The sequence below is a fragment of the Pristiophorus japonicus genome, chromosome 20, assembly GCF_044704955.1.
Source record: "Pristiophorus japonicus isolate sPriJap1 chromosome 20, sPriJap1.hap1, whole genome shotgun sequence".
Classification (NCBI taxonomy): domain Eukaryota; kingdom Metazoa; phylum Chordata; class Chondrichthyes; family Pristiophoridae; genus Pristiophorus; species Pristiophorus japonicus.
The window spans coordinates 36,822,544-36,835,476 of record NC_091996.1 but is presented as its reverse complement, the minus strand read 5'-3'; the positions used below and the strand labels follow the sequence as shown (position 1 = coordinate 36,835,476).

Here is a 12,933-nt window from a genome sequence, read left to right as displayed (position 1 = left end):
TTGCTGGTTAAGGAGGAGATTAATGCAATAGTTAGGAAGGACATTAGCTTGGATGATGTGGAATCTATATGGGTAGAGCTGCAGAACACCAAAGGGCAAAAAACGTTAGTGGGAGTTGTGTACAGACCTCCAAACAGTAGTAGTGATGTTGGGGAGGGCATCAAACAGGAAATTAGGGGTGCATGCAATAAAGGTGCAGCAGTTATAATGAGTGACTTTAATATGCACATAGATTGGGCTAACCAAACTGGAAGCAATACGGTGGAGGAAGATTTCCTGGAGTGCATAAGGGATGGTTTTCTAGACCAATATGTCGAGGAACCAACTAGGGGGGGAGGCCATCTTAGACAGGGTGTTGTGTAATGAGAGAGGATTAATTAGCAATCTCGTTGTGCGAGGCCCCTTGGGAAAGAGTAACCATAATATGGTGGAATTCTACCTTAGGATGGAGAATGAAACAGTTAATTCAGAGACCATGGTCCAGAACTTAAAGAAGGGTAACTTTGAAGGTATGAGGCGTGAATTGGCTAGGATAGATTGGCGAATGATACTTAAGGGGTTGACAGTGGTTGGGCAATGGCAGACATTTAGAGACCGCATGGATGAATTACAACAATTGTACATCCCTGTCTGAAGTAAAAATAAAAAAGGGAAGGTGGCTCAACCGTGGCGATCAAGGGAAATCAGGGATAGTATTAAAGCCAAGGAAGTGGCATACAAATTGGCCAGCAATAGCAGTGAACCCGGGAACTGGGAGAAATTTAGAACTCAGCAGAGGAGGACAAAGGGTTTGATTAGGGCAGGGAAAATAGAGTACAAGAGGAAGCTTGCAGGGAACATTAAGACGGACGGCAAAAGCTTCCATAGATATGTCAAGAGAAAAAGGTTAGTAAAGACAAATGTAGGTCCCTTGCAGTCAGAATCAGGGGAAGTCATAATGGGGAACAAAGAAATGGCAGACCAATTTAACAAGTACTTTGGTTCAGTATTCACTAAGGAGGACACAAACAACCTTCCGGATATAAAAGGGGTCAGAGGGTCGAGTAAGAAGGAAGAACTGAGGGAAATCCTTATTAATCGGGAAATTGTGTTGGGGAAATTGATGGAATTGAAGGCCGATAAATCCCCAGGGCCTGATGGAATGCATCCCAGAGTACTTAAGGAGGTGGTCTTGGAAATAGCGGATGCATTGACAGTCATTTTCCAACATTCCATCGACTCTGGATCAGTTCCTATTGAGTGGAGGGTAGCCAATGTAACCCCACTTTTTAAAAAAGGAGGAAGAGAGAAAACAGGGAATTATAGACCGGTCAGCCTGACATCGGTAGTAGGTAAAATGATGGAATCAATTATTAAGGATGTCATAGCAGCGCATTTGGAAAGAGGTGACATGATAGGTCCAAGTCAGCGTGGATTTGTGAAAGGGAAATCATGCTTGACAAATCTTCTGGAATTTTTTGAGGATGTTTCCAGTAGAGTGGACAAGGGAGAACCAGTTGATGTGGTGTATTTGAACTTTCAGAAGGCTTTCGACAAAGTCCCACACAGGAGATTAATGTGCAAAGTTAAAGCACATGGAATTGGGGGTAGCGTGCTGACGTGGATTGAGAACTGGTTGGCAGACAGGAAGCAAAGAGTAGGAGTAAATGGGTACTTTTCAGAATGGCAAGCAGTGACTAGTGGGGTACCGCAAGGTTCTGTGCTGGGGCCCCAGCTGTTTACATTGTACATTAATGATTTAGACGAGGGGATTAAATGTAGTATTTCCAAATTTGCAGATGACACTCAGTTGGGTGGCAGTGTGAGCTGCGAGGAGGATGCTAGGAGGCTGCAGAGTGATTTGGATAGGTTAGGTGAGTGGTCAAATGCATGTCAGATGAAGTATAATGTGGATAAATGTGAGGTTATCCACTTTGGTGGTAAAAACAGAGAGACAGACTATTATCTGAATGGTGACAGATTAGGAAAAGGGGAGGTGCAACGAGACCTGGGTGTCATGGTACATCAGTCATTGAAGGTTGGTATGCAGGTACAGCAGGCGGTTAAGAAAGCAAATGGCATGTTGGCCTTCATAGCGAGGGGTTTTGAGTACAGGGGCAGGGAGGTGTTACTACAGTTGTACAGGGCCTTGGTGAGGCCACATCTGGAGTATTGTGTACAGTTTTGGTCTCCTAACTTGAGGAAGGACATTCTTGCTATTGAGGGGGTGCAGCGAAGGTTCACCAGACTGATTCCCGGGATGGCGGGACTGACATATCAAGAAAGACTGGATCAATTGGGCTTGTATTCACTGGAGTTCAGAAGAATGAGAGGGGACCTCATAGAAACATTTAAAATTCTGATGGGTTTGGACAGGTTAGATGCAGGAAGAATGTTTCCAATGTTGGGAAAGTCCAGAACCAGGGGTCACAGTCTAAGGATAAGGGGTAAGCCATTTAGGACCGAGATGAGGAGAAACTTCTTCACCCAGAGAGTGGTGAACCTGTGGAATTCTCTACCACAGAAAGTTGTTGAGGCCAATTCACTAAATATATTCAAAAAGGAGTTAGATGTATTCCTTACTACTAGGGGGATCAAGGGGTATGGTGAGAAAGCAGGAATGGGGTACTGAAGTTACATGTTCAGCCATGAACTCATTGAATGGCGGTGCAGGCTCGAAGGGCCGAATGGCTTACTCCTGCACCTATTTTCTATGTTTCTATGTTTCCATGGCACACATAATCCCCCATAGCTCCATTTCTTGCCCTGATGCAAATACAGAATAAAAATATCGCTTTTTGTATACCTGATGCATAATATTTGTCTGTCTTGAGTTCTGGCCAGGAAAAGCGCAATGAAATTCGGTTCTCAATGATAACGGTATATTTTCGTCAAAATTACCACTCTACTTTCAGGCCGTAAATTCAAGCCTTAATTTGCGCAGCGGTAAAAATTGGCGTTGCACAAGGATTTGCGGCACAAACCGCAATCCTCGCCAACTTTAGTTCCGAGGCCGATACCGCTGCGAGTTGCGCCTCGGGAGGACGGGAAAACACCTAAAAATAAATTGGATAAAACAAAACAAAAAAATTCACAAAACTTATCCAGCGAATTGCTGCAAAAGAATTGAAAAATAAAATCTTTACCATTTTTGCAGGTCTTCATACTTACCGCTGTTCCAAGGGCTTCAACACAGCTTTTTACATGTCGGTATGTTTCGTGCAAAATACGGATGCGCTATGAGCCAAATTTTTGGCGAAAACTATATTTCGGGTCTTGCACGGTGGCACTCCTCACTCTAGCGGTATTTGAAAACCGCCGCTGCAAAACGTCGCCGAATTTTCCGACAACCGGGTTTTCACCAAAAAAGGCGAAATAGCACCAAAAACCCAGTTTTTATCACCGAATTTCTAGCCCTTAGGGCCATAATTTGCGGCCCCTACGGGTGTGTACAAGTTGCGCATGCACCTGTAGTGGCCGCCCAAGTTTAGGCATGTGAAGCGCATGTGCTAAAACCTGGAACTTGCAATCTGTCAAGAATCTTCATAATAGATCGCACTCATTCCTGGGAAAAGCACCTCTGTGGGCAGAGAGTTGGGCTATTTGCCCAACGAATGCCCGTGAAATTCTTACGCCTAGTAAAAGGCCTGCTTTTTACCAGAGTAAGAGCATTAACGGACAGAAAAAAAAACATTTTTCAATAATTTATACATTTAAAAACCTGTGAAATAACTTAAGTTTATTTTTAGACCCTTTAAAATATGTAAATGTACTTTTCAAAAAAAAAAATTTTTGTTTAAAATATTTAACTAAATGCCATTTTGATTAATTTTAAATGTGATTTTTTAAAAATGTATTTTAAGTGTACTTAGATTTTTGGTGGTATTCCCACTCGTACTTATGATGATTCCATGGAATCACCATAAGTATGAATGGGGATCCCCTTCTTTCATTGGTTGGGCCGACCCACATGACCGCAGGGGCGATTGCAAACCTCATGTGCCACGAGATACGTGGGCCTCTACCCGCGGATTCCTGGAGAGGCCCAGCACTTCGAATCTCCAAACCTCCGGGACACCCGCTAAGTTTGTACATTTTTTGCAGGCCTCCGCTCATGGGAACCCTCCGACCGCAATTTCTACCCTATAATTATTATAGTGAAATACTCCTGGCTTCAAAATTAAGCCTTTTTTTTAAAAAGTGTCATGCCACTTAGGACAAGTTTAATCCTTTTTAAAAATATCTTCAACGACTTTTTAACTATTGCTTAATTGGAAATATTGGGCCAAATTTGGCCCTCCGGTTTTTTTTGGCGCACTCACGTGAGATGCGCCGACTTGCTATGATCCAAATGGCGCCAAAAAGATGTCCCGGGATTCTGGCCCCTCGGCCGACTCTCCCGGGGCTTGGCGTGGTGTGGCGAGTCCATTGGGGGGCAGATCTAGGGCCCTGCGCCTAAAAGAGTGCTGGCATGCGCAGTAGAGCGTTCGCGCATGCGCAATAGCTCCTCCCATGATTGTGATGATGCGTGCCTGCAGCATGAGACCCAACGCGTACCGCCCCTGTCCTGGGTCGAGTGGCCTGCCGGCCGCTGCCTTCCCTCAGAGAGATCAGTCCAGTCCCTCGGAGAGAGCAGTCCAGTCCCTCAAGTCCACAGAGAGAAGTTCTAGAAGTCGTTGGAGAGGGAGAGAGAGTCGGAGTCAGAGAGAGTCGGAGTTAGAAAGGTAGGAATTAATTTTTATTTTTTATTTATTATTGATGGTTTTTATGCTTCTTGAATGGCGTTGAGAAGGTATTTAGTGCTTTGCAAGGTCCTCTCCACTTCCCTCCCCCCCCCCCCCCCCAATCTCTGGCTACCTGCGCTGATTTCTTAACTCTCCAAGGGTTTTCTGTGCGGCCACAAGTGGCCACATATGCTGACCTAAGTTAGTTTAGAGCAACTGTTAGCTGTCCAAACTGGTTTAAATGGCCAAAACGGGCGCAGGTGGTTGGTAACGCCCCCTTTTGGGGAAAAAAACGAAACTAAAAAAAATCCTAACTAACTCACTTACACTGGCGCAAATTAAATGTGCAGAATGGGGATTTTTAAGATACTCCAGAAAAATCAAGTTGCTCCAAAAAAAAAACGGAGCAGCTCCTGGGCAAATTTGGGCCCAATGACCCTAATCAGAATTTTATGATCTATTGTATGCAAGCAATTAAAATTCCTTGGAACATCCATAAGGGACTTAGTGTGATGCTCTTGTTACTGATTGTTCTCCATACGTAAAGCTCACGAAGCTGACAGCTAACTGGAAGAAGTATGTAACATTGATTTACCCTTCGAAGACAAATTGTCTCTGATTTATAGAGTTGCTGATTTTTTTTTTCCTTGAGTTGACCTATGCTGCATTTGCTCCAGTAAAATCTGGATTGGGTCATTTGGAAGCAAGCTGTCAATGACATTGCACAGAATAGTGTTAATGATAACTTCTCAGCAGAATGATATTCAGAGAGGTCGTGACAGAGAATTTGATCAAAAGTTCTATAAACAAAATTGTAACAACTAAAAATACAGTTTTTTCACTGGAGTTTAATATTTAGGTTACTGAAAAAAAAAGAAAAATGTTCTTTTGACAAAATTAAATCAGTTTGAAAGGAGAGACACAGTCTGACAAACTGTTATTTTGTACTAACTGCAACATATAATTCAGCATTTTTGTAAACAAACAAATTTGGTAGCTTTAGAAATTTGAAGTATTTTCATTTAATTATTTCATCTACTTTAGTTATATTTTCCCCATGCTTCTCTGCTTTACACATGTACATGCATGCATACACAGGTGCAATATATGTCATTCCTTGACTGAGATAAGAGATCTGCCCGTTAAAATCTTTAATCAACCAATTGGAGATGTGCAAGATTGGCATTTATTGACTAAATCTACAGTTTTCACTGTATCGTGGGTTTGGCTCTCTTAGATGCCAGCTATATCTTTAAGAAATATCATCATCTGTCTTTCCAATAGTGGAACCTTACCTCTAAGTGACATATGCATTAAGTGACGTCTCCAATTACAGGGATTTTGTTCCCATTCATCTACTCTACTTAGTATGATCTATGCATGTTTTCCTTCAGAGATAGGTTCTACCTCTATTGAGGAATATAGTACAGCTCAGCACATGCCTGAAATTAGAAATGGAATGGAATAAGCAAAAACATAATTACAGTGAACAAGATATGAACCTCAAGGAGGAACTCAGCCACCTCCTGTTTACTTGCAGTAGAAAGACTGACAGCCACACGGGTGCTTACTTAGAACTTCTGATGCAATAAATGTTTCTCTGGTTAATAAGTCAGGGTTTGTTGCATCAGGAGGCCACTATGGGATGGAAATTTTTTAGCTTTATCTGCACTACGCTATTCGTCAGTAGAAAGGATAAGTAGACGAACTGCCCTCCAAGCCTCTGTCAATGTTGCTCGATAACATAGAAACATAGAAAATAGGTGCAGGAACAAGCCATTCAGCCCTTCGAGCCTGCACCACCATTCAATAAGATCATGGCTGATCATTCACCTCAGTACCCTTTCCTGCTTTCTCTCCATACCCCTTGATCCCCTTAGCCGTAAGGGCCACATCTAACTCCCTCTTGAATATATCCAACGAACTGGCATCAACAACTCTCTGCGGTAGGGAATTCCACAGGTTCACAATTCTCTGAGTGAAGAAGTTTCTCCTCATCTCGGTCCTAAATGGCTTACGCCTTATCCTTAGACTGTGTCCCCTGGTTCTGGACTTCCCCAACATCAGGAACATTCTTCCTGCATCTAACCTGTCCAGTCCCATCAGAATTTTATATGTTTCTATGAGATCCCCTTCATCAAAACTGTTTTAGAACAACTGCTGGTGACATCTGTGAATTGATTTTTGCTACAGGTAGCAGCCAGTTTCTCTAACACTTTTCCCCCCCAACAACACAGGTAGAGATTGAAAACTTGCTATGTATAGAATTGTAGATATGCGTGCACTTTGTACCACTCTGAGTGTGGCACACTTTTCAGGAATATCGAAAGTTCACAGGTTCAAATTACAAAAGAAAGCAATTTTCCCCTAAAAAGTGTTAAAATAAGAATAGCAATGTATTGATGGAAGTAATGAACCAAATTGAGCAGTGGAAGAATTAACCTGGTACCAAAAATTAATGAAATATACTATCATAATTAAATATTCCAAAAAAGGCAAACTGACTTTTGGTCATCAAAATATAGTTGTAAAATCTGAATGTAAATTTGTTTGAATATTCAACTTAATTCTAAACTATGAAATGGAAGGAAATTGGTGTTTTATTCAACAAAAGTACTTTATTCAACAGAGACATGTGAAAAAGAATTGAAAATCTTTTATTGAAGGACTTCCTCAACTCCACATGTACAAAGCCTCTGTTTATAATACCAGGAAATCGGGTGAGACAGACTGTATGCTTTAATGCAGGCTTCCAGAAATTGCACTAGGTCTCAAAATTCCTATCCCGTAAGAAAAACAATCTGTTCACAGCTCAAAAGTTGGCAGACAGATATATGGTCAGGTATTTTTGTCGCAAATGGTCCTTTACCCTGGGGGGGGATACTGAGACTCTATCTGTCATGTAATATTCAATTTGTTATATATATACGCTGAAATAAACTGCACCCTCATTTCATTATTGTAATTTACTCTCACATTTACTTACTGCTGGTCCAGTATTGGAGATACTGTAAAATAGTACAGGGTATATTCATGTTGTATTTGATAAGAATCACATTGTGAAATGCAGACCAAACATTGACGATTGAAACTAGTTAAAAAGAGGATAATGTCAGTAAAAATAGAAATCAAGTCTGAGGTTAACATTTAACTATAAATTATAACCAGTTCTGACTGAAATGTGAATTGAATGCTGAGAGTTATGTTTGTGCTATTTTACAGACTATATATACTGTAAGCTTGCTCATATACTTTATTGCACGCATTGTTTTGTTACTCATTACAAATATCACTTCATGCGTGCATCTGAGCTGTACAAGAACGCATGGATGGCATCTGCCAATAATTCATTGCATAATGTAATATAAAGGCTTGTACTGTATTAATCTATCATCTTACTATATCTCGGAGAATTGTCTCCAAGTGCTTCACATCAATTTTATTTTTTGAAATGTAGTCACTATTGTTACGTAGGCAAGCACGGTGACCAATTTATGCACAACAAGGTCTCACTAACAGCACTGATGAATGACCAGCTGATCTGATTTTAATGATATTAATTGAGGGATTTGATTTTGATTGTATTGGCTGCCTGTTCTACATTCAAAATTAAATGTAACCCATTTTCAGAATTTGCAAATAATATCGGAATTTTGTTTCTCATAGTTAAAATGCAGATAACACTTGTCAGTTTTCAAAAATAACATAAATCACATAATAGCAACCATCTTGCAATGTACAAAGTCTTGTTCTTTGCATTGTTGCACACATGTACAAATCATTTGTACAATAAAAGTTGACTAGTGCCAAACATTGATGAGACCTGCACCAGCTTGGATCCTTGCTCCCATATGCAGTCTGTATACCTCTGTGTCTTGTCTGTCTTGCCTGTTCTTTTCTCTTTCCTAATGCTCCGAACAGGTGATTCCAATGGCTATAGCTTGTTAGGTGGAAAGTTGCTGAGCTTTCATGGTCATAGTGGACAACCTTGCATAGTAGTAGCAAGAGCATTGACGGAGGAGCTATGCATAATGTTGACCTGAGAGGGGACATCAAGTGCATCTCCCATGAAGCCAAGGCCACTCTCCTGGGACGGCGCCTTAGAACGCATGCGGCTCTGCTGAGAACAGAGCGCAGGACTGCTGTGATGCTTTGGAGGCCCCTGTGACTATCGGCTGTCAGAACCAAGGTGGCAGCTATCTGAGATTATATGGCAGCAGTGCGAGCTGTTGATGTTTGTGGAGCCAGAATGCACCCAAGGGGTGCTGGTTGCCTTTAATTTGTGTCATGGATGCATGGTATTCCCCCCACCTCCCACCTTAAAGGCGTGCAGCCAGTGAGTAACGCGGGTAGCACTTGCTGCACACTGCATCATTAAAATGAGCAGGCAACACGAAAATCACGTGCTGGCTGAGTCACTTGCAACTGGCGTGCACAGTGCAAGGGGTGCACCGATTCCGGGCACCATCAGATTTCTAGGCCATCTGTTTTCTCCAAAGATCTTGGCTGACCCTGCTGAATATTTCAAGCATTTTCTGTTTTCGTTTTGGATTTCCAGCATCTACAGTTTTTTTTCTTTGAGAGCGATTTGACAAACCTGCCATTTGAACAAAAAAAATTGGGTACTGTCAGCCTTGGCTCAGTGGTAGCACACTTGCCTGAGTCAGAAAGTTGTGGGTTCAAATTACACTCCAGAGACTTGAGCACATAATCTAGTCCAATACTCCTAGTGCAGTACTGAGTGAGTGTTGCATAATCAGAGGTGTCACCTTTCGAATAAGAGAGATAAAAAGACTTGGATTTATATAGCGCCTTTCACGACCACTGGATGTCTTAAAGCGCTTTGCAGCCAATTAAGTACTTCTGAAGTGTAGTCACTGTTGTAATCCGACAGCCAATTTGCGCACAGCAAGCTCCCACAAACAGCAATGTGATAATGACCAGATAATCTGTTTTTGTTATGTTGATTGAGGGATAAATATTGGCCCCAGGACACTGGGGATAACTCCTCTGCTCTTCTTCAAAATAGAGCCATGGGATCTTTTACGTCCACCCGAGAGAACAGACGGGGCCTCGGTTTAACGTCACCTGCACTTCTTTAGTACTGTGTTCGCCTAGATGTTTGTGCTCAACTCCCTGGAGTGAGACTTGAACCCACAACCTTCTGACTCAGAGGCAAGAGTGCTGCGCACGGAGCCACAGCCCCATCTGCCTTCTCAGGTGGATGTAAAATATCCCATTGCACTATTTTGCAGAAGAGCAGGGAAAGTTTTCCCAATGTCCTGACCAATATTTATCCCTCAATTATCTCATTGCTGTTTGAGGGACCTTGATATGCGCTATTGGCTGCCGTATTTCCCTACATTAGAACGGTGACTACACTTCAAAAATACTGCATTGACTGTAAAGCACTTTGAGGCATCTGAGGTCATGCAAGGCGCTATATAAATGCAAGTTCTTTTCTTTATTTCTTTCTTTTATTATGACATTAAGTGAAAATGAATGTGAGAAATTATGGCTTTGTGACTTTGGTTGGGATTTTACAGTTGGTAGTAACTGGCTATGTTGCTAAGGTTTATGTGTTTTTTTTTCTTTGCTTGGATTTAACACAAGCAACCAATTTCCTTTTTGTGGGGTGATCTGACTGGTGGTAAAAATGAGACTGATTACAAGCTCTCCACTGAATATTATTTGTTTTACTGGAGCAGGACTGTAGTCATGAACTTCTGTAGGAATCAATGGATCAGTTTAAATATATCTGTATAAAATTACATTGAAATTAACCTATTTAAATCCCCAAGACAATAGCAAGAGAGGAAAATTAGAGACATGAGCCGAAGCAAAGTTTTCCACTTATGCTGCCAGCAGAAAATATCTCCCCCTGCCCCACCCTATCCTGCTACTCATCTCGGAGGAATTTAGCTCATCTGGCTTAATCAGAAGAACCTTATACGTTTTCCTACAACTTGCGTATCTGTTATACTTTCATTCTTTGTAAAGTTACAAAGGTTTTTGGCCCTGAAATTACACTATGCGAAAATTAGTATATATGAGAGCTGATCTCATACACATACAGTTCCTTCGTTTGTTATTGTACCAGAAGAGTTAACCTGTTTGAAATAACGAGCCCTCCCTTTAAAATGACTTGTATCATAATGTTTGCACAATGTATTTCCAAGACCTTCATGCTTCACTAATTTTTCACCCATCTTTTGAAAGTGGCAATATGGCATTAAAACAACACTCTTACCATTTGTATTTACCCACTGAGCCACGAGAATAAGCACTCATGGCTCATTGGGTAAATACAACGAGTGGTAAACAACCGAGCTAAATGCTCTGGTCTCGATCACCATTCGGTAATCCCAAATGGCACAAAACACCCAAGTACCCACCCTTGCTTGTTGTAAGTTGGTATGATTCGATAAGGGCGAATGTGAGGGGTGGCTAGTGAGATGGGGATGTGATAATGTAGATAAAGAGAGAGGGATGGGTAGAGGTGCAAGGTAAGTTGGTGTGAGTAAGGATGTGCAGGAGTAGGATAGGGAAGGCAGAGTGATGGGGATGTGATGAGTGTGGCTTTGTAGTAACATTTTGTGATCCACTGAGATAATTGAACGGTTTGCGCCACTGCAGCCATGTCCTCCTGTCAACATCCCTGCTTGTGTCCTCCTGTACAATGTGCAACCAGGCTGTGTTGGTGTCTTGGGGAAGTGTCTTCTGCCCATTGGAAGGGAAGAGAATCTCCCTGCGTGTTGGGACTCCCTGCATAAGAAAAAAAAAGACTTGCATTTATATAGCGCCTTTTTTGACCACCGGATGTCCCAAAGCACTTTACAGCCAATTAAGTACTTTTTGAAGTGTAGTCACTGTGGTAACGTAGATCTGGAGGGAGTTATGGCAGAGCCTGGGTGCAGCTGTGCACCTTTGTGCAGTGTTTGTCAGTGTTTGCAGCACCTCAATGCTGCAGATCACTGACAGCATAACTGTCAAACTGTATGTGGGTATGGTCCCTTTAAGGAAACTGGCTGATGATGTGTCATCAGATGACGGCATCAGACCCACTTCCTTTTAATTGGCTGGGAACCTCGCAGGCAGGCATAACAAGCCCCAAATTACAACAGCGACTACACTTCAAAAAAAGTACTTCACTGACTGTAAAGCTCTTTGGGACATCCGGTGGTCGTGAAAGGCACTTATAAATGCAAGTCTATCGATCTATAAAATCATGTCGGAGGTCCGGATCGACACAGCTGCGGGGTCGGGACTCGCCAAGGACGTCGTCTACCCCGGACCCGCCAAGGTTGGTCAAATCCAGCTGTGACTTGCTAAGTTCACACACAAAGATTGAACAGCTACTTTGGTAAGGTAACATAGGGCTGCTGGGACCTGTGGCAAAAGTGGGGCGACATGAATCACTGCCTCAGGAGAGGATGGGAGAAAGCAGAGGGAAAAAATCTGTAGAGGCAATTCAGTGACTTTTCCCCCTGCACTCTGCCTCCTCCCCTCCCTCCACCAGCATCAAAAAAAGGTCCAGTGTCTTCAGTTTCAGATTTGAACTGGTCCAGCAATGGGCTGTACACATGGTCTTTCCATTTCTGATTCACCCATGCGCTTGTATGATTAAAGAAGGATATCCCCAGGTGAGTAACGTTTTAGTGGGAATTGATGGAAAGTTATTTTCCGTTATTGCTATGGAACTGAAATTAATTTCTTTTAATCGGGCTATTAAACCTTGAAATAGGTTTGTGTAAACTTATTCTGACAACCATTATGACTTTGAGTATTTTCTATAAAATTCATTTTTTCTGCTTTGCAGAACAAACTAATAGAAACTAAAGTTGCAAATTCACAGACTTGCACTATTGGATGAAATTGGAGCCGCCCACTGTCTCACAGCCAATCATATGTAATCCAGTACATTACTCTGTTTAGTTACAGTGTTCAAGATAACTAAGAACAAGAGTGGCTACAGTAATTTTTGAGGTGGAAAAAACATACAGCCTGATTGACTATGACAAATACTGCCTAAGTTTCCATAAAGGATCTCTATGAGTACTTAAAAACCGGCAATCCTGGTCATTCATATAATGTTTCTAAATCTGCGGACAAATACTGATCTTTGTACCTAAATTCCGTGCATGTTGCATCACAGTGCGGGCTTGAGCCTAACCATGACATTATTTAAGATTATGTGAGCAAAAGAAACCAACAATAAACCTGGAGTAAA

At 41.9% G+C, this 12,933-nt stretch overlaps 1 protein-coding gene across 20 annotated transcripts in view; it reads left to right on the top strand.

The window, feature by feature from the left end:
- rgs3a (regulator of G protein signaling 3a) overlaps window positions 1-12,933 on the top strand; it is a 340,299-nt gene that overhangs the window by 319,227 nt on the left and 8,139 nt on the right. Inside the window, exon 1 of one of the 20 annotated variants that reach the window (XM_070862775.1) lies at window positions 3,860-4,703. The exons of 17 other annotated variants lie outside the window; for them this stretch is intronic. The gene's annotated coding sequence lies outside the window, so the exon portion shown is untranslated. Of the gene's footprint in view, window positions 1-3,859; window positions 4,704-7,388; window positions 7,424-11,943; window positions 12,007-12,933 lie in introns of those variants that run through there. 2 more of the 20 variants (XM_070862776.1, XM_070862771.1) reach the window with 2 other exon arrangements.